This window comes from Oryctolagus cuniculus, chromosome 2, assembly GCF_964237555.1.
Source record: "Oryctolagus cuniculus chromosome 2, mOryCun1.1, whole genome shotgun sequence".
NCBI classification, from domain to species: Eukaryota; Metazoa; Chordata; class Mammalia; order Lagomorpha; family Leporidae; genus Oryctolagus; species Oryctolagus cuniculus.
Window position 1 is genome coordinate 153,606,354 of NC_091433.1, and position 22,332 is coordinate 153,628,685.

General features: G+C 41.2%; 1 long non-coding RNA gene across 1 annotated transcript in view; it reads right to left on the bottom strand.

Annotated features, from left to right (window-relative positions):
- Nucleotides 1-5,542: 5,542 nt before the first annotated feature.
- The window catches only part of LOC127490327 (uncharacterized), a 292,752-nt gene continuing 275,962 nt past the window's right edge, over nt 5,543-22,332 (bottom strand). Inside the window, exon 4 of the long non-coding RNA XR_007918252.2 lies at nt 5,543-5,748. This is a non-coding gene — a long non-coding RNA (uncharacterized lncRNA). The remainder of the gene's footprint in view (nt 5,749-22,332) is intronic.

The window sequence follows — 22,332 nt, forward strand, 5'->3', positions numbered from 1 at the left end:
AATATTTATCACCTGAGACTATGTTTTCAATTACATAATAGTCATTTGTTCGATGAAATTTCTAATTTTGCTAAAACAATTTTAGTGATCTGTTTTTCAGTTAATATTTTTGAGTTCTAATTTAAAAATTGTCACTTTCCCAAGGATATGAAGTTATTCTTCTAGATCATCTTCTAGATGTTATTGCTTTGCCTTTCACAATTAGTTCCATGGTTCACCCAAAATTGCTTTTGTGTATGGCACGACACAGAGGTCAATTTATATTTATTTCCCATGTAAATAAGCACATTTGTTGAAAAGGCTGTCCTTTTCTTCCTGAATTATATTGATGTCTTTATTGTGTATGAGATCACTGTAGGTAAGTGAGTATATTTTTGTGCTATTTTTTTTCTCTTGTTATTCCATCTTTGGTCCTACAGTCAATGTTATAACTTTGTAGTCAATTCTGACCAACAGTACTTTCATTGATTTCTACAATTAATAGGTTTTAATGCTAATCTTTATAGTCATTCCAGTGTTATATAAAGATGATCATATATATCATTATTTACATTCTAAGATCCTAGGAGAAACCAATTTTGTTTTGCAGATGCCCATCCTAGGTGAACACCTAATAGGTAATCAAGAATGATTAATTATTTCAAACTGTGAAGTTTGCTAATAAGTAAAAATGGAACTAGACTATTAAGGGTTGGATATTTATTGGAAAAATCTATCAAATATGAGACATACTGTAAGTAAGCAAAGTAGAAATTATCCAGTTAGACTCAAAGACCTAATCAGGGAACCTGAGATATAGCCTGGTTTGGCCAGTGAAGTTATTCTACATAACCCCAGGAAGTCACAAAATCTTTTTGTGTTCTACTGACCAATCTAACGTTTCAACTTTATAGAACTACTGTGAGACTGCATTAAAAGCTAGTTTTTAAGAGGAACAGCTTGCTATGAAAAGACTTTACCTAGGAAACAATTCTTTTCTAAAAATATGCAGCTCATTGTTAAGTCCGCATTTCTATTGTAAAATTATTGAGATGTACGGTGAAGATTCTAAGACTCTGCAAGCTACTAAGGGATATTTTAATTTGGCAACAAGAGAACAAACTAATTTTAAGATTCATTGTATTATATTCTTTAACTGAAAGCTGGTCATCAAATTATATCAAGCATACATAGTAACTGTATTAACTAGAGCCCCTTCTACATTAATTTGAGCAGGACAGTGAATGTTTATAATAGCCATAAATGCTTGGGAAATTGTCAAACATTTCTTTGGTTTTGTCTGGGTTAATCGAGCACACATATGAATTCAGAATCAAAGGTAGCAGTTAGAAAAGGTAGAATTTTAAAAAATACTTATATGATAGAGCACAGAGATCAAAAGATTTCTCTTACTATTTCTTCCTGAGAAAAGTAACAATTTCACAAGGGGGGAAAAGCCAGACTATATGCCTTTCTTACCTTTGATCTTTTCATTTATTTTTCATGTTCCTTCTCACCATCACACTATGCCTGTCTAGCCTGTACTTAGTGCTCAATAAATGCGTGAATGAATGAAAAAATCACTCCTTTGTCTGTGCTCCCAGAGCCCTGTGTACTACTAGTTGCACATTGTCCTGTGATCATTTATTTATCTGCATTTCCTTCTGGGCCACGAAGTCCTGGAGAGTAGAAACTGTCCTTTAATCATCTGCTATCCCCAGCACTTGGCACACAGTAGACTTTTAGTCTATGTCTCCGAATTAATCCTGTTAGATTTCTCACAGTAACCTCATGGAGATCCAACAAAAACATGACTTTCTTCAAGGCTTTGATAATCACACCCTAGGCTGTATGGGAGTTTTAATTATCACAGCGTTCCGGACAATGCAGGTTTACATGCAGTTTGAAAGGAATTGATGAAGAGGAGGACTTTTCCTGCAAAAGCAGGAAGACTAAGGAGAAATTAATACACAAAACTGTCAGCTTCCCATCATCACCAGTTAACCCTAATGCCTCTGGATATTTAGTTCTGAAGTTAAAAAAAATATTTTTTTTGAGAGGCAAAAAGATAGAGAAAAATACACAGAGGAAGAAAGGGTAGCAGAGAGATGTCTCATCCAGTGGCTCAGTCCCCAAATGCACACAATGGCTAGGGTTGGGCAGGGGCTGAAACTGGGAATGCAATCCAGGTCTCTTGCATGCGTGGTAGGAATTCAGTCGTAGGAATTCAATCACTTGAGCTATCACCTGTTTTTTTCCAGGGTCTGCACTGGCAGGAAGCTGGAGTCAGGAGACAGAGCCAAGGATCAAGTCCAGGTACTCCAATGTGGAATATATGCATTTCAACCATTAGACTACACTTTAACATGGCTTGTCTTTGTTTTGATAATGAGTTTCTATCTTTCAAGCACTCCACTTGTTAGGAAACCAGAGTAGTAACAGTGCAGAGGTTGAGAGCCCCTGGATTTAGAGATGAGGAGGATTAGCCTACGCACTTGAGGGTCTCCATTCTCAGAAGAATCAGGCAGGGACTTGAGCAGAAAGAGCTGGCGCTCGGTCGGAGGCCGAGGTGTAATGTGAGGCTGGCGTCTCAGAAGCAAACATGGACTGATGGGTGGGGAGTGGAGCACATTCTGAGGCCAGGCCCCCTGCATGCCTGTGCCACTCCTCTCACCCAGAGGAAAGCGAGTTCCTTGGATGCAGAGGTTAGAGAAGGGCCAACCCTGCTGGTCAGGCAACTTTCAACCTTGGGGAGAAAGGTGTGCAGAGACACAGAGGCAGGCGAGGCCTGACAAAGCTAACACATGAGATCAATGCTCTGATTTTTTTCCACAAAAGTCTGGACAGTCAGCTCTCGCTTATGTCAGGGCTCAGAGCACAGTCCCTTCAACCAAATAATACAAATTGGATTTATGAAAAAGAGAATTGGCTGTGTGACTTAAACCAGTATTTTCCGGAGACGCTTTATTGGTTTCAATAGACCTTCATTATACATTTTAGAACACATTTCAAGTCAAAGAGACAGCTAGGTTGGTGTTGAAGACTGAACTGCAGCAGCAACATTTGAAATCTGTGATGTGTGCATATTAAACCACAGAGGCCCTCGCATCGGCGGATGAAATGATTAAATTCTGCCTCCGTGCCTGAGATTCAGCACTAGGAGGGAGGGTGTGTGTACTATAAACAGAGTTTATTTTTAGCCTGGGTTTTCTCTCAGTGTGCTCCTTTGTAGAGTCTGTCTCTGGGTTTTCTTTTTTATCACATTGGTGTGGCTCTGGTAATAAATGCTAGGAAAGTGGGTCATAGCAGAGCATTCCCGGGGCTCAGGTGACCTCAGGGAGTCCCCGGGATCCCGCTGGGCCCCTTTACTGCCCACCTGTGCTCATGCCTGCTCTTATGAGCAAGCTGGGACACACTCAGCGTGGGCGGCAAGGACACTCCGTTGCTCCCTCAGGGAGTCTGTGTGTGTAACAGAAGGAACCAAGGGGGAATACATGTGTCTTGCTCTGTACTGGCTAATGTAATAAATTGCCAAACCTGGGTGGCTTGTAAACAATGAAAATTCACTTCGTACTGTCCTGAAGGCTGGAAAATCCAAGGTCAAAGCACCTACAGATGGGGCATCCATGAGAGCCTGCTTCCCAGTTCTCAGACAGCCGTCTTTTTGCTGGATCCCCACAAGGCACAGGGCTCAGTGAGCTTTCTGGGGTCTCCCACAGGAGGGCACTCAGCACACTGACAAGCCCCCTCTTCCAAGATCACAAATGTAACATATCACGTTTGAAGAGGCAACGCACTTTAATTCCTGCTGCTACAGACTGAAAGAGAAACGAATGCAGCCTGTGGGATTAGAAAGATCTAGGCTTCTTCGCAAAGCTGAGTGAGCATGAGAGAGTGATGCAACACCCTCAACTGGTGATGCAGTGTGCCTCAATTCCAGGACAGCGGAGTGGCCATGCTGAGTTCACAGGACAAAGAATGATGCGTGTTCACTGCCTGGATTCCAGGGCCACAGCACCTGGGCTTCAATCTTGCATTCACCACTTACTTTCTGTGTGACCTTGCTCTACTTTCTTAACAGCCTGATTCTCTCTTTTTTAAAAAAAATTTCAGAATTACAGAGAGAAAAAGAGATTCCATCCACTGCTTCACTCACCCAAGCAGCTAGGGCTGTGCCAGGCTGAAGCCAGGTGGCAGGGGCCAAAAGTCTTGGGCCATCTTCTACCACTCTCCCAGGCACATAAGCAGGAACTTGGATTGGAAGTGGAGCAGCCAGGTCTCCAACCAGTGCCCATATGGGATGCCAGCCTCGCAGACTGTGGCTTAACCCACTATGACATAACGTAGGCCCACATTTCTGATTCTGTAAAATGGCAAAAAATAATAGTCCCTACCTACCATGGTAACGTGAAGACTGAGTTGTGAGTGATAAACAACAGTGAGTTCTCTGGTCCTGTGTTACAGCATCATTTCCTCTGGTGCAGACCACAGGCAACACAGATGTGGGGGAACAGGCACTCAGACATAACAGCATAGCGGAGTGGGCAGAGCCCTGGGATGGTGCCCTTACTATGTTATCGTTTTAGTGTTTGATTTTGTTTTTTTCAATAATAACTTACCTTGAGGGCTTCTCTTCACATCTTGGTTAAGGAATGCTGCTCCTGGACTAGCCCTGTGAGTGTTAGAATCCTGGGCCTAAGCACTCCTTTGATTGTAGAATCCTCAAAGAAATCTGAGCTTTCATTCTTTCCCATCTTTGTGGGATGAGGCTCTAAGGTGGATTTAGTCGGACTGAAAGGAAATACAAAAGGCAGCACCCCCAAAGTTGAGTGGATTAGTTTGCCACAGAAGCGTGGAGCAGTGATAACTGATCCTCTATAACGCAACTTCTACCCCATTCACTAGCAAAATTACCCAGATTCCTCAAAGGGAAATAAAAAAGAACTTACAATGAACACATAAAATGCAGACTGATAGCCTGGCAGGTGTAGGAGACTGGAGGTAGAAGGCTGGGGGAATTCAGAGAAGGGCTCATCCCCAGGTCATGTTTTCAGGAGAGGAAAACCAACTGCAGGCGAAACGATGGCATCACAAGGAAATGGCAGGAGCAGCACTAAGGCAGGTGGAGTGAGGCAAGGACCCCCTGGCGAAGCTGAGAAAGAACTGGAAGAGGCAGGAGTGGTGCTGTGCTGGCTCTGACACTGTGGAGTTAGGAAATGCGACCCTGTGACAGCACATTATAGGTACACCATTATATTTTGGTGTGATTTAACTTCCATCCTGACTAAGTAGAATGAGCAAGATGTATGTGTAGACAACACTTTTATGTGTAAGAAATAGAAACAGAAGTTCCTTTGAGTTCACGAAGTTTTCACCTGTGTCTATCCTGACTGCTTGGCCTGACAAGGGAGGTGGTGAGAAGGGTACCGTGTACAGGTGAGGTAGTTTATTCACATGTGGACACTGTATTCAAATAATCTGCAGTCAAGAAAACAGACCGAGGAAAAAATACTTAAATAGTAACAAGAAAAATGTCTTTGGTACTTTCATCCTTCCACAATAGTCCATTTCCCTCTGCTGTAATGCTGATCTATATTCTGCATTTCACCAAAATCATTCATGTCCTCACCTTGAGCACTAGCGGAGATTCTGCAAGAGTCACGGACCTGGTAAATATCTGAGTCGGTAGAGAGATCACCTAGACTGGAGTCCTCTTCTCATAATGAATGAAGGCCAAGATACGTTACCCAGAAAGGTGCTCCAGGTGACCTAACAGAGATAGAACAAGCAACCAAAAAACCCTTATAGTAGAAAGAGTATCTTAATTCCCATAGACCCAGGTCAAAGTGCTAGTACTGCTACTTAATAACTGTAAGGCTAATAAAACCTTTCTCATCATGGAGAGGCCACAGAATTTAGGATAATAACCCTTACTTTGTAGTATTATGAAGAAGTTAGCATTTTTTTTTTTTGCATTAAGAATAGCAAGTGTAAAGTTTGGTGTTGGAAAAGTGCTGAGAGGTTGAGGAACTACAAGAAAGATCATGCTGGAGGAGAATGTGCAAGGGTAGAAGGCAAGGTCATTGTGGAAATCTCCATGGTTAAGGCCTTTGGATCATGAGGAAGGCTTTGCTCAGTCTGAGTGTGACACGTTACTGCTAAGGAAAATATTAAGTAGAAAACTGACACAAGCTGACTCTTGACTTATACATTACCCATCTGATTTCATCCTGAATAATAGACTACAGGGAGAGGCAGAGAGCCCAGGAAAGCAGATACTGCAATAATTCTGGCAAGGGATGACCATAGCTTGGACCAAAGCATAAGGAGCAGAGATATTGTGATTTGGTTGGATTCCAGAAATTTTTTTAAATGTAAAATTTCTAGGATTTGCTGATGGAATAGATTGTGGTGTGAAAGAGAAAGAAGATTTAAGGATTATTACAAGATTTTTGGTCTGTTCACCTGGGAAGAAAAGAATATTTTAGAAGTAACCATTAATTCAGTTTTGTGGAAAATAATTTTTAGCATAGTTGGGCATAAGAGCCTGGAGTATATGGAAGAGAATCTGCTTTGAGACATAAAAATGTGGTCAACATTATGCTTTAGATGGTTTTTAAAGCCCTGTCTCTTAATGAAATCATCTAGAAAATGAGTATGGAAAGAGTGCTGAAGATGGCATACTAGCAAGCCATGGGACACTTGGAACATGAACACCGATCAGGGAAATGAGAAAGAATGTGCAAGGGGGACAAAGCAGAAACAACCACAGATGTAGAAAGAACACCTTAGAAGGATATACCTAAAACAAGTACCCATATTTACTAGGGATGAACTATGCAACTACAACAATTGTTACTGGCTGATATAGTTAGGTGAGAACTGAAAATCAGTCTTGTCTTAATAGTGTAGAGTCCCTGGGGAATCTGGCGAACAGCAGTATAGATAAAATAGAAGGGTTGGCGGTATTAATCAGTTAGTCCACCAGAAAAAAATAAAGTGAAATTAACTAAGCTTTCCACATTTTAAAACATTATTGCAAAACTTCAAAAATTAAGACATATTTCTATTGCAACATGAGTAGAAAAACAGGCCAATAAACAGAATAAACTTTCCAGAAATAGATCCAAATATATATGAGAATTGAGTGTATCATAAAGGTAACATTTCAAGAATAAATGGTGTTGAAATAAAGTATGTGCCATCTGGAAAAAGATATAGTTGGATCTAACTTCATCCTTCCAAGATTTCCAATGAACTGCTTGATAAAGAAAGAAAAAAGGTTCTTGAAGAAGACATGGGTGAAGTACTTTCTACACTTGGAATAGAGAAAACTTTGCTAACTATGACTCAAATTCCAGGAGCCACACAAAAGGTTAATAAATAAAGAAAAATTTAGCTAAGTAATACTTCAAAAGACAAGTGATGTACTGGAAACTCTATTTGCAATATATTCCACAAAGAACTAAATCCTCCAGTATAATTACAAGCTGAAACAAAACGCAATAACCAAACAGAAAAGTATGCCAAAAGATAGAGAATTCGTCAAAAAAGATAACAGACTTTAAATATATAATAAAATACATACTCATAAAACAGAAAATAGAAACTAGGACTCTATGAGGTAGCATCGTTCTTACCTATCAGATGGACAACATTCCAGGTTGGTAAAGCTAGAGGATAGCAATCCTTGCTGTGATTGCTACTAAGGGGGTAGCATGGCCCTGGATGGTAACCCAGAACTGTGTCTCACATTTACAAATGCATTTTAGTAGTTGCCGAGGGCTGCTATTACAAGGTGCTATGGACTTAGTGTCTCAACACAACAGAAATGCATTCTCTCACAGTTGTGGAGACCAGAAGTCCTTAATCAAGTTACTGGCAAGCCATGGGGAAGGCTCTGCAGAAGACTCCTCCCTTGCCTCTTGCTAGCTTCTGGTGGTTCCTGGCAATCATTGGCATTCCTTGGTTTGTAGCTGCATCACTCCGATCTCTGCCTCCAACTTCACATGACATCCTTTCTTCTGTTTCTGTCCACATTTCTCTCATCTTGTAAGGGCGCTAATCACTAGATTAGGGCCCACCGTAATCCAACATGATCTCATCTGAACTTGATTATATCTACAAGAATCCTCTTTCCTGCTAACGTCACATTTGTAGGTTCTAAAGATTGGGAGTTGAACATATCTTTCTAGGAACACAGTTCAACTTACAAAATGCATGTCCTCTTTGACATAGCAAGTGCACTGGGTCAAATATCCATATGATATTATGTTTGCTTAAAGTCATTGCAGCATTTTCATAACAACAATTGTTTGAAAATAATCCAGGTGGCATTTAGACAAACCATGGAATAACTGCTTAGTGGAAGGTCTACAACTGAAGACATCATGAAGGAAACGCTAAGCACTAATAAGCAATGACCTCTAGTATCTATTGTTATGTGGAGAAACCAGAGTTTAATGACACTCTTTTAGTAAGAATGAAAAAAAAGTAATATCTGCTTACTTTGGATTATATTTGCATAAATAATCATTAGGAAGATACATATACTTAATAAAATGGATTGGCTCTTAGGGGAGAGAGAAGAGGCTAGAAGATGGGACAGAAATGGAAGCAGTACTTCTCGCTGCAAACTTTTCAATTGTTTTGATTTTTGAACTATATGAATATATTACTTATTCCAAACATTTTGTTAAGATCTCCATGGAAACAATTAGAGAATGAGAAGAGGGGACTGTAGAGTGCGAATACAGACGCCCTTTCTGCAAGTTAGATGTTTTTCTATCAGAAAGTGTTAATGGAAGATTTTCAAATCAGAAACAAGACTCAGAATCTTTCTTCAAATGGGCCTTACATGGTTTCTGAATGAAAACTAAAGCGGTTGTCTTTCAATTGAGCCATACTCTTCAGGAATAATATCAGATAGAGGTTGCCACTGATTGTCAATTACATCTTCATTTCAAAGATATTTAAATCTGAAAAACTATGAGTCTTAGAACAGTTAAATGTGTTAGCATTATTAATAAGGCTGAACCAAAGTCCCATTTGAAGTTTATGATCGTGGGTTTAAGGTGGAACCAGATGGCCAATTTGTGTCTCTCTATTCCAATTCATGTACCTCAGTTCAGGCTAAGAGTAGGTGGACACTTGGATTTATCCAGCACTAGAGTTCCACCTGAGGATAATAGCTGGAAGGAAAGGTGGCCAAGGGAGCTGAGGAATATACAGATGGATATTATCATGATCATGGAATCTAAGCTGGGTACAGAGGGAAGTGAGGGCGTATGAAATCTCAGTGACACACTTCTCTTTGCCTGTGGCATATTTGCATGTATTTATTTGAATATTTACTGAGTACACTTGAATGTGCCATGCACCATTATAAGCACTAATGAAATGATATTAAGATGGAAGATTTCTCTCTTTTCATTGAGTTCCATCATGTTTAGAGAGAAACTAATTCTTCATGAACAAATATAAACAAAAAACAAATACATAAGAACAAATGAAATAATGCTCTAAGCCATAAAAAGAATCAAAATTGGATGCTACGACAAAGATGAAAAGCATAGATAATACATTTAGCGTGGTCAAGAAAAGCCTCTGCTATGAAATGCTATTTACACTGAAAACTGAATGACGATATCAAGGAGAGTAAGGTGTCCCAGGCCATGTGCAAAGGTCACAACATGGCAGACTTCATTTGTTACAAATACAGAAAAGAAGGCAGCATGGCAGCACTGAGGTAGCTGAGGTGAAAAGGGGAGAGAAGACATGGGAGAGGTACATGGGAGCCAGATCCCGTAGAGCTTTGTTACACGGCCAAGATAGGGTGTTTGGATTTTGCTCTGAGTGTACATTTTGTGATATGATCTGGCTCGTATTCATAAAAGTGCAACACAGAAGCTGTAGAGTGGATTGTGGAACAGCAACAATGCAAGCAGGTAGACAAAATAGGAAATTATAGCAACATTATGGGTGAGAAATGCAGGTGCTTGGGTTATAGAGATTGACAGAAATAGATCTAAGATTCAATATTTTACACTTTTATATTGCTCATTGCTTCATCCTTACAAACAAGTGCATATGATTGATAAAAGAAAAATCAGTTATGATAATTTATGGAGATAACATCTAACATTTGATGATTGCCCCTTATTATACAACACATATATACACCTTTATCTGTGAGTTCTATAGGAGACTTCCATTCTATCAAAAATTTGTCGAACTGCTATTAGGAAATGTGCTCACTTGGAAGGTTAGAAAGAAGAGAAAAGGAAGGAGAGTAGAAAGGTTAGTTAGTTTAAAGAAAAGATCCCCACGTATGGATACAGTGGCTACACAGCTCTGTGGTGGCAGTTGGGGATCTGGATTTTTAACATTCAGAATGTCCTTCTCAGAGATGCATTTGAGAACAGTAGCAAATCCATTTCTCTGGAAAATTATCAAACACACACTTGTCCTATTTTTCTCAGCCTACATGTGCTGGTATGCCAACCCATCTCTGCCGTACCCGATAACAAACATTGTAGGTCTTAGAGCTCGTGAAAATCACTGCACTGCCTTGGCAATTACTGGATTTCATAATCCAAATTAAGATAAGTGATAAATTTGTCTTTGCATAAGATAGGAGCAGAGAAAAAACAAGAACTCTAAAGATATTTGGGGCACCAACAAGCCATTCATGCCATCGATAATGACTCTCTTGGTGGGGAGTGACATTGCAGAAGAGCCTATATAGTAATACCCTGGGAAAAACAGCTCAAAACCACAGGTATGCTATAAGGAATAAAAACCCAGGTCAGCACAGTGAAGTCCAGTGGAAATAGTCTGCGCAGGGGAGTATGCCTTTACACATTCTCCTGCTGGGAGCGGGGCCAGCAGCACTGTGTGAACCCAGCTTAAGCCACACTTGCCATGCCTGCAGCCAATATCTTAGCAGGGGTTCCAGTGTGAGCTGCCCCCTCTTCCACTCCAGCTCCCCATTCATGTGCCTGGGAAAACAGCAGAGGATGGCCTGAAGACTTGCACCCTGCCAACCGTTTGTGAGACCAGGATAGAATCCTCAGCTCCTGGCTGACCAGCTCAGGCCATTGCAGACATTTAGAGTGAACCAGTGAATGGAAGATCAAGCTCTCCTTCCCTCTGCCTCTCCCTCCTTCTCTGTGTGTGTTTGTATGTCACTCTGCCTTTCAACTAAATAAATAAATCTCTTATTAAACATTTTCCTATAAACATTCTCTTGCTGGAAAACCAATTTTGGACTTCCAGCCCCAATGTTGCGCTGCATTTTTTTTAATATTTATTTATTTAGTTGAAAGTCAGAGTTACATAGAGAGAGAAGGAGAGGCAGATAGAGAGAGTTCTTCTAACCGCTGGTTCACTCCCCAATTGGCCACAATGACCGGAGCTGTGCTGACCCGAAGCCTGGAGCCAGGAGCCTGGAACCTCCTCCAAGTCTCCCACTCAAGTGCAGGGGCCCCAGGACTTGGGCCATCTTCTACTGCTTTCCCAGGCCATACCGGAGAGCAGGAAGGGAAGTGGAGCAGCCGGATTTTGAACTGGCGCCCGTATGGGATGCCAGCACTGCAGGTGGCAGCTTTACCTGCTAAGTCACAGCTCCACAGCGTGGGCCCCAAGCTGCATTATTTTGAAGAGTATTCTGGGAGCAAATACAGAGGTAACTGACCCTGGAGAACAATGCTTACATTAATTCGCTGTGCTTGGACAGCCACACCTGTGCAGCCATGTTTGTTTGATTTTTTTCATTCCAATTTTAGTTATTAGAACTAACTCTGCCTTCAGCAGGATACGGTTGCTTTAGAACAGCTTCAAAAACTTCTTACATTTTGTCCTAAGTTATTCATGAGTTACAGAATGAGATACAGCATTATAAAAAGTATCAACATGGACAAATGATGTCCTCACAATCCCACATTTATTCATTTACATATAGAATTCAGAGATGATCCTGGGGAGGATGCATTTTGATGGCTTAAACTGGAACCACAGTTAATCATTAAGCAAAGTTGGGATGCTGGTGAACTGACCAAATCTCCATGCAGGCATTTGTTTCAGGAACTGAAAGCCCATCAGAGTACCCTGTGAAACCAGGGCCAGAATGGTGATATTTTACTTAGTGCTTAATCATGTGCCTGCCTGTGAAATACAGCATTCATTTTAAAACTGCTGATGCCGAGTAGCTGAAACGTGAGCCCAGAAATGTTATTGGAAACTGCTGTGACGAGATTAAAGCAGGCAGGATTGAGGGGTGTTCTAGAACCAAATTAAAATGGCTCCAGTGGAGACAGGTCTATGCTGGAAAATTGAAGCCGAAAATTCCTCCTTTACAATGCAAGAAGCTGCAGGCAGAAAGCAGGACAAAGGGCTGTTCAGCATATCGCCATCGATGTTTTAAAAAAAAAAAAACACTATCTTCAGAAAACACAAATGCCACCTTCAGCTAATTCACTGTGACAAAGATGTTTTTACTTGAGCAAACTTTAGTCAGGCTCCTGAACCTTCTCCTAGGCCCATTTGTGTACTTCCTTATATGATCCAGTCTTAGCAAGAATCTAGCTAAGTCACTTTAGCGAGAACCCCCTGCTATGGTGGTCTGATCAATCAACATCTGACTGTTAAACTTTCAGGAAGTTTGAGAGTCAGTTGTTAGACACCATAATTATTTAAAATTAAATTAATTTATAGCTCGATAAATTATATTTAAAACAAATCCTCAAAATTCAGCACTTCCTAATTATTAATTTACTGCATTTTGCCATTCCTCAAATTGACCATGGTGGGAATGCCTATGTAACAGAAATCAGCCTATGCTACAAAGAGGGTTTGACTTGCTATCTTATTTTTCTTGACTTTTAAAAGTCTTGAAAAATCATAACAATGAATAAAATCAACTTATTTCTGTAATTCTGTAGTTTTCACATTGCTACCAACACAAAATTTAAGGAGATATTCTAATTCAGCAAAAAGCTTTCTCACGCCATTGATAAATAAATTACTGATACACATTTTTATTGTTTTTACTTTCATCTTTCCAATATAAAGAAAAGGGACTTTCTTTTTCATCAATTGCAGCCATAGATTACCTACAGATAAAAGAACTCAAATATCAACAAAGATTATATGGTAATCATTTGGCTTTCTGGAATTTACCATAAATAGTATTGTTGTATGTTGCTATTATTTGTAAGTTTGTACTACATATTCTTTATATCATTAAGGTTCATAATAAGCTGTGTGTGTGTGTATTTTACAGGAGAGCCAGTTGTTGAACACCTAGCACAAAACCCACTAAGAATAGGACACACATTACGAAAAATGAAACCCCCAAAGATACAGAAAATGAAAGCTGATATGACCAAATTTCCTTTTTTAAAAAGTACAAATACAAATGTAAATCTGGATCACAGTGAACTAAATATAAAGGAATTCACGGAAGATGATGAAAGCAGACAGAGTTTACCTGTGCTTTATATATTTTTAGAATGCCTGAATATACTTTTTTCTCTTCCAAGAAGAAGTAATTAACGCAATTAGCATTGATTCCACAATTACCGCATATCAGAGACTATGGTGCAATATCACTTGGAACATGTATTCAGTGACCACCAGAACCCAAGCAGGCCTGTAAGTCATCCTCATTTTCTCAGAGACTACAGTATGTGATGGGAGACAGCTGGCTTCAAGACACAGCTACGAAGCCTCTCTCCATTGCTCCAGCTTTTAAACTCCGTGCAAGTCATTGTTCTTGAAGGAGTTTTTTATGACTTGAATGAGGAAGTGCTTATCATTTATACTGTAAAAAATGAAAAAGGGTCCCTTCATCCAGGTCAAGTCTTTCAGAATTGTAATCTACTTCTTCTGTTCTTATCCACCATTATTGACTGTGCTACAAGCTTTTCTTTCTACTCTTTGATTTTATTTTCAGGTGCCTTTCTTCTAAACACCCTGCCCTCACAAATCCCAATTCTAAAATCTACCTATCCTCTCAAGTTCAATTTAAACACAATCTCCTCGATAGAGTCCTTCATTTTCCCAGTTCGAAAGTAACCCTCCACTCACTCAACCCACACTATTTGCTTCTCTATTGTACCACTTAACCGCTTTCCACATTGGTAAGACAGCCTTTCTCAAGATAAAATCTGGGGGATTTCAGTGGTCCTACCACCACTTATCCACTACCATATAAACATTTTGTGAAGTGCTATGGGGAAACAACATTATTTACCTTTATTTTTCCCAGTGTTGTGCCATTTTTCTAAACGTGAATCCCATTTTTTCTCAATTACTCATTAATACCACATGGCTCTATTATTCCAAAGTGACCACAGTTTAGGGAACACTGAAATATTTTCTCTCTCCTACTAGAAGGTAAGGACTTAACCATGGATATAAAGACACAAGACAAGATTTTTGTTATCTTTGTATCATTTAGTGGAAGATATCCCCGTTCCTCATTGCCTTGCCTATAGGAATTGATGAATATCAATTGGGGGCCAGCGCTGTGGCATAGCTGGCTAAGCCTCTACCTGGAGCAATGACATCCCATATGGGCATCGGTTCGAGTCTCCACTGCTCCTCTTCTGATCCAGCTCTCTGCTATGGTCTGGGAAAGCAGAAGATGGCCCCTGCACCCACATGGGAAGACCCAGTTGAAGCTCCTGGCTCTTGGCTTTGGATTGTCCCAGCTCCAGCTATTTGAGGAGTGACCCAGTGGATGGAAGACCTTTCTTTCTGCCTCTCCCCCTCTCTCTGTAACTCTGTTTCTCAAATAAATAATACAAATCTTAAAGAAAATCAGCTGAATGACCAAGCTTCATAATTGAGTAAGGAGGATGTGAATGACCACTGGCAGATGTAAGCCCTTAGTCCCCTTCCACAAAGTTTTGGAAGCACTCTCCAACAACAGGATCCAATCCCTGTCACAAAATTAGGCCTGAGAGTAGCCTGAACAGCAGCTGACAAAAAAATGTCACAAGGTATGTGACCGGTTCCCCCCCAGATAACTTCACCAGCAGGAAACAATAACAGCAAACATTTACAAAACAACAGTAGGAGCTGCTGTCAGTCCAAAAGTGTCTCCATCACTGGACTGACAGAAGACTGAACTGCTGCCAGAGCTTTTCCCTTTCGGTTTAGGCTTCCTCCTAATTGTAATCTTTCTTGGTAGAAGGCTCTCATTCTGCACTGAATCATGTTATTCTACAATCCTTTTATTTCCATATTGGAAAAAAACAGTGGGAGGGCTGCAAGAGACAAAACTCTCCCAAGGAAAAAAAAAGGACATTTAAAAGAGATTAGAAAAGGACCAATGAAACTGAGCCCTGGAACCATGCCTTGGATGAGATGCTGGATTTCACCAGGTCCTACTTTCCCGTGGTCTACCAGCTCCCCTCCTTTGGCTTAAAGTTCCTTTGCCTTGCTTTTATGATTGCAAATCAATCTCTTTTTAAAATTGGCTCATTTGAGTTAAAGGAAGGGTACAGCTGGTCCTAACTGGGTCCCTGAACAGGAAACTCATGAGGTCATTTATCTTCCCTATAGACAGCACCTTGTTCTTCAGTCTTGCCTTGAGGAGTTTCCATTCCAAGAACACCAGACCCCAAGCAAGAGATAATGACCACCAGCATGTAGCCCCCAGCCTGACTGGACCCGAGTTTCCCATCATCAAAATTCCCTACTGCCGACCAACTAAGAGCTTGGACCCAGGCTGAGCGTGGACCTTTCATGCCCAACTTCAATCTATAAAAACCTTCATCCTAACTCCTCTTGGAGTCTGAAGATTACGTGAAAAGCTACCTGGTTTCTTGTTCTGTGCTTTGCAATGAATACCTACTTCTGCTCATCACCACAGTGTCACTTATCCACTGGCTACGTGCATGAGAACAGAATCAGTTTGGGGAAGATTCTATAGTAACCCCTGCATCCAATTTTGCAGTGTTCTGTAACACTAAGTACAAGTTTCCCAAATGTTTGAGTATCTTTGTTTTTCTTAATATCAAAATTATTTCCCTTTCACATTGACCCAGAGATTGCAGGAGAAAAGCTCAGTGGAAAACTGTGAAAACTGCAGACACAGTGAAGTTCTGCGGAGTCTAGCTAGCGTAATGATGGAAAGATGAATCTTCATTACCAATTACAGGCTACCTGCTGTGCTCCCAGAAAAATGATCAGATCTGTAACCTCCTGAAAGCAAGTCACTGATGCATGCACCTCCCCTGCCCACCCACCTGGGACTGTACCACTCCCATCTAGTGTCCAAACAGTGTCTCCCCAGCCGTGATTTATGGTTTCAATAGAAAAGAGTTGCTGCATGAGTTGCATACATGAGCCAAAGGGAACTGAGACAAACCCAAAAAGGGGGACGGGATAAATAGGGAAATAAAATTGCAGCAACTATTAAATAATTCAGGACAATTGCCCAAAGGAAAACAGACACTGAATGGGAATGGAGGAAATAAATAGATCAAGGTATATAGAAGAAGGGGAAAAGAAAGTGGCAAGAAGTAAGAGAGAAAAGAGCTCACCCAAGGGAGAAAAGCAAGAAAGCATTGCTAGTCCTGGCAAGAATATTAATAACTAGGTATAGAATAAAGAGGAAACAGCTCACAAGTCCCCGACATCCTCTGAAAAAGCCCTTGGCGGTAGCTCCTTGTGATTCATACAAACGGGAATGCTTTCAGAAAGCTGATTTCCATGGTCCAGTTATAGGCCCTTTGGAGCTGTTAATCAATGTGGCTATAGGACAAACATGAATTTCTAAAAGGAGCAGCCACTGGCTAAGGATAGACAGGAATTTTAGTCACCTTTCTAGACTTGAGCTACCCTACACTCTAAAGTTAACAGTCAAGCCTGAGAATATGGAGTGTATCCCAGATAAACTTTTTAACCCAGCCAGATTTGAGTGAGTGTTATTTATCTCATGCTGTGGATGTCATGCCATTGTCCAAGAAAGTATTCAGCTAGGGCTGTTTTATTTCACTTGAGTAATAAATGTAATGACCATGAGACAGTCAATGAGAATGCAAATTTTACATGACAGGCAGCAATCTGTACAGAAAAGATGTCCTGTGGTGGTCTTGAGGGGAAAAAGTTAGAGGAGCAATCAATCATTCAGCTAAGGGGTGGGCACTGACTGTATCCGTGAAAATGCTAGATTGTGATGCCTGCATCCCACATTAGCGTACCTGGGTTCAGATACCTGCTCTGGTTCCAGATCACAGCTTCCGGCTGATGCTTGGGGGCTGCCGTGATGAATCAGCTGGGTTTCTGCCACACATGCTCACAATCTGCGTTGCTGTCCTAGATCTCAGCTTTGGTCTGGCCTAGCCCAAGCTGTTGCAGGCAGGGGGTAAGCTTGCTATGTCTGACATAGTCATGCATTCCTGTTTTCTCTCTCTCTCCCCCCTAACAAAATTTTATTTTTTTTTTAATTATCAGCTTATCTTTATTGAATACCTGCTATTTGCAAGTCACCTTCCCTTCAAAGTGAGGACACAGGAAATCTAGACTTGAGTCTGTAGCCTCTATTTTTCCACAAATACATTCCAGAGCAGTTTTTTGATCTTTTTTCAATTGTCATCACCCAAAGGGCTGTTCAGATATCTATTTTTACTCATCATATTACCCATGACATTATGGTATCACAGATCTGTCGTATGCCTGTTTATGGGCTGTAGCCCTTTGGAAGGACAGGACATGACCATTTTAATGTCTACATTTTTTTTCACCCTGTAAGTGTCCACATTCAATGTCTTGGCAGGAGGACATTCTACTTCTCTTGAGGTATCACCCATATTCTTGGGGTTCAAGGACAGAAGAGCCCCCCATACGCAGCTCAGTAGGGTTCAACAAATACTCTCGGAGCACAAATCTATCAGGCCTTGTGGCATGAAGCACATACATGAGTGACAACATCCCCTTCTGCATTCACTGGAGGACAGATGTAAACAGTTTTAACAGGACATCAGAGCACCAGAATCAAGGAAAGGGAAAGGGTTTCCAGCCCACATGGCAGGTAAAGAGAAGCATCCTAAAGAGGGCATACAAGCTGAAAAATGTCAACCAGAGAAAAATGGGTACATGAATATCAAAGAAGGACGTGGACTGGGAGTGGTTCTAAAATTCTGCCTGGTGTTTGAACAGATACCTCTTTAATATTTGTCAGCTACGTACTAGGAAGTACACTTGGGACTGGGAAAGCTTGTCTCTTTTGCAGAAATAATTGTCTCATGCATACAGTAAGGGATTTTCTACAAGCCCACTTTTATAAATTGAATAGAGTTGTGTGTGTGCAGGTATGTACATACATTCTCCATAGTATTAGACACCTACTGGATCCTACATAGATATGGCCTTTTAGATTCATTTATTATGATTATGAACAATGTGGATGAACAGACCCCTCCCTGCCCTCAAGTGTGTCAAGCCAACAGGACTGCTTGCCTTTTGTTTCCACCTGTTAGGAAACAGCCAGGTGGTGAACAGCAAAAACCCCAGTGGGGGATATGACAGAGCTGTCCGGAGAAGAGATCCCTTCCCCTCTCTTTGATGTCAGAGAGATCGAGCTTCTAGGGTGAAGAGTTTCACAATCACAAACCCATTTCTTGTGAGAAGGCTCTTCAATGTCTGCCTCACCTCAGAAAACCAGAGATAAACTGAAAGAATACATGGTCCTTTTGGTAGGCTTCCCCTCACCCCACAACCCAATGCTCTACTCAGAGTTCAAAACTTTGTAATGTGAGAGTGAACACAGAAATTTTGCCCTATTTGGTAAAGTTTCTACTGAAAAACAGTATCATAGTGCCTGTTTGTTTGGGAGGGTGGTTTCAGTTTTTTGCCCTTATTCAGTTTTAATCAACACTCGCTGATAGAGAGTCTAACATGTGCCCGGCAAGGTGCCGGGGAAAGATAGAGGCTAAGGTACAGCGCTTCAGAGTCCACTTTCTTGTTGGCCAGCTATATAAAAATGGAACACAAGAAAATGCATGAGAGTCAGCATTCACCCAAGTGTTAAAAAGCATTACCTAAGTAGAATTACAAGGCACTATGCTTAAATAAGTGTGAGAACACTGGGTTAAACAAAGTTCAATAGCCTCTTCAAGTCTTTAAAATGTTACTGTGAATTATTGGGCTGTGAATCTCTAACGGTAGAATGAGCATCCAATGTGTTATCCAACCTGGGATCCATATTAGAGGAAAGGGGAAAGCTAGCATCCATATGCCAAAAAGATAGAAAAAAGAACTAGCCAAGGCATCCTGGGGTATAGGGTTGGTCACCCAATCTGGAAAAGGCAGTAGCGTATCTGTGTTTCCAACCCTCATTCTGTGTAATAATACTATGTGAGAGGAGAGAGTGTGGTATAGCAGAAAGGGCACAGTTATGCCAGAAAAATAGACTTGGGTTCAATTCTCAGCTCCACCAGATACTAACACTACAGCAATGCCTCTCAGAGTGTCATCCCCAGACTAGCAAATTAGGGTCATCTGGAAACTTGTTAGAATTACGGATTCCACCTCCTCACCCCCAACCTACTGAATCAGAAAGTCTCAAGGTAGAAATCAACAATCCATGCTTACTAAGGCTCCTGGAGGATTTGAAACACACTGAAGCAGACAATCTCCTTGCCCCCTTGAAGTCCCAGTCCACCTATTTGTGATACAGGACTGATAACCTGACTTGTGGATTACCCAGCACTTAAGGTAGACAACTTGTTTCCTACTTGTAGCAGCCTGAAGGTTCTTGCACAGTTACAGATAGCTCAATGTTAAATTTGAAAAGGAATGCAATGAAGACACTGGCATGGGCACAGTTAACAAAGCTCACTTCCAAAACAGGTGGAATGTACACCCTTGTGCTCTGTGTATTTGTTACAGCATCAACACTGTAACAAAAAATTATGTGTGTATATAGATACGAAGATATGTGTATGTGTACATATATACACATATATATGTTGATATACATGTATATGTGTGTCTCCATATCCCCCTCTCTGGACTGTGAGTTCCTCTAAGGCAGAGACTATGTCAAACAGAATTTTTTTATTTTCCATCTCTAGTACACGGTAGGTTCTCAACTCATGTTTGGATAGAGGATCATATAAGTTGGGAAAAAAAGTCTGAGTTATCTTGACACATCAGAAAAGAGAGAGGAGAGAGCTGACAATGAGATAGCAGCTCCTTTTGCCACAAAACAGCCCACAGGATTTGTCACCAGCCCAGAGCAAATTGTTCCAGTTCCCTCCTTAGATTTCTGCCTCTTTTAAAACAAAGGCATAATGTGTGAGGCTAAAGATGGAATCTCTGCAGCACCTCTTCTCTGAATTTGCTATTTCAGGCTTCCTTCTGCTGCACCCTCAGATCTGCTGTAGTTTATATATGCAGCATCGGAAACAATCTCTGCTTTGGGCTTGGTCAGTTTGATAGTTATAGTTCCTTAGGCAGGTCAGGATAAAAACAAGAAAGGAAATGGCTTCCTCTGACTTACTGAGCAAATTATCCCTCAATTTACCTATGAGTATACGGAGGCTCAGAATTCATTAGTTGGTCCATGGCAACACTGCACTTGAGGATCTAATTATAATTCAGAAGAGGGTGCTACTCTCCTGCTCTACTTAATGAGAATCCTTTACTTAATCTCTCTTATCTCTCCATGTGACACTGAAAGCCTGAACAAGGTAGGGTTGTGGTCAGCTAAGGAGATTATGTGCATTACATCTATTAGTTCTACTTTGCGACAAAACCCTTTCACAGAGTCCAGTTGTAATCCATTGAATTTCTCACCACCCCAAGACTTTCCTCTCCCTTTTCCTTCATAACTCTCTCTCCCTGAAGTTCTTTCACTAATCTAACTTTAAGCTCCTCATTATTTGATGAGCAAAGGCCAGCATATGTTCAAGAAGGATTTAGTTGTAGTTCTAGTCCCTGCCTGAACTCCTATTTGGTTCTGTTCTCTGCCTGTCTGAAAGGCTCAGTGAGTATTAATATGCTTGTGGAAACAGCTTTATCTTTTCCCTCCGGGTTGTACAGAATTTTTGTCCTATGAAGTTCATGGTCCTTCTTTTCCCGTAAGTAGTAGTCAGTCCATTGAACAGATCCAGTGAAGCCATGGACTCAAGCTCAATGAAGTGAGACCTTAATCCTTAAAGACATTGCCTTGTGCTGATCTGGCCTTGAGTATCCCTGTGCTTGAGCATCTTACAGACATACATGAAGAGGTGATTGTTCTGTATTCTCAAGAGAATGATAAGAACTATTCTAACCTTATCAGGGAAACAGTCTGTGGAATGGCAGAGGGCATCCTTCCAGTGCTAGAGAGCCCAAGGCTGGCATCCTTGAGCAGGACTTCAGTTTTCTTTACAAATCATATAAACCCAAGAAATGCTCATGCAGCTTTTTCCCCTCCTGATGTCCTCTAACCATGTTTCTATTTGCCAAGATATACTGGCTAATTTCTTTGAAAGAGCCTTACTCATTTATTTGGTAACATGTAGGGCATCCTGCAAATCTGCCCGACGTTATGCTAGTTAAAGAGACAATAGAGGGGCCAGCACTGTGGCACAGTGGGTTACAGCCTTGGCCTACACTGCCGGCATCCCTTGTGGGTGCCGGTTCCAGTCCCAGCTGCTCTACTTCCAATCCAGCTCCCTGCTGATGCACCTGGGAGGGCAAAGGAGGATGGCCCAAGCCTTCAGGCCCCTGCACACACATAGGAGACCTGGAGGAGAATCCTGGCTCATGGCTTCAGATCTGTTCAGCTCAGCCTATTGCAGTCATTTAGGGAGTGAACCAGCGAATGGAAGACCTCTCTATCTCTGCCTCTCTCTAACTCTTTCAAATGGATAAAATAAACCTTTAAAAAATAAGAGACAATAGGGATGAAGAAGGGTTCCTAATTCTTGTATGTGTGTGTGGTGTGTGTGTGTGTGTTGTGTGCCAGGGAAAATGAAGTCAGCAGCCTAAGACAGAGAAGTAATAACATTAGTGAATACATCGATGTTTGTGAGAGCACAAAGTAACAGCACCTATACCAGAGTGGAGTGCACCGAAAGACTCAGAAGACGTGATCCTGAGCTGCTTGTTGTGGAGCTAGGGGGCAGTAACAAACAAGCTCCGAAGTTCTAGCGTGAGCTTGTGCTGAGGCACAGAGCGAGCGCACACAGGCATTCTGGGTGCCCCCTGCGGATGGCGTGCTTACCTACGACTGTACCACCTCCACTGGACTGTGCTGCCTGTGAACATCATGAGCCCAACTTTCTTGGTGGCCATCTCGGAGTTTTTAAAATGACCAGAAACATAATTTCAGTGAGTAGATTAAAGAAAAGG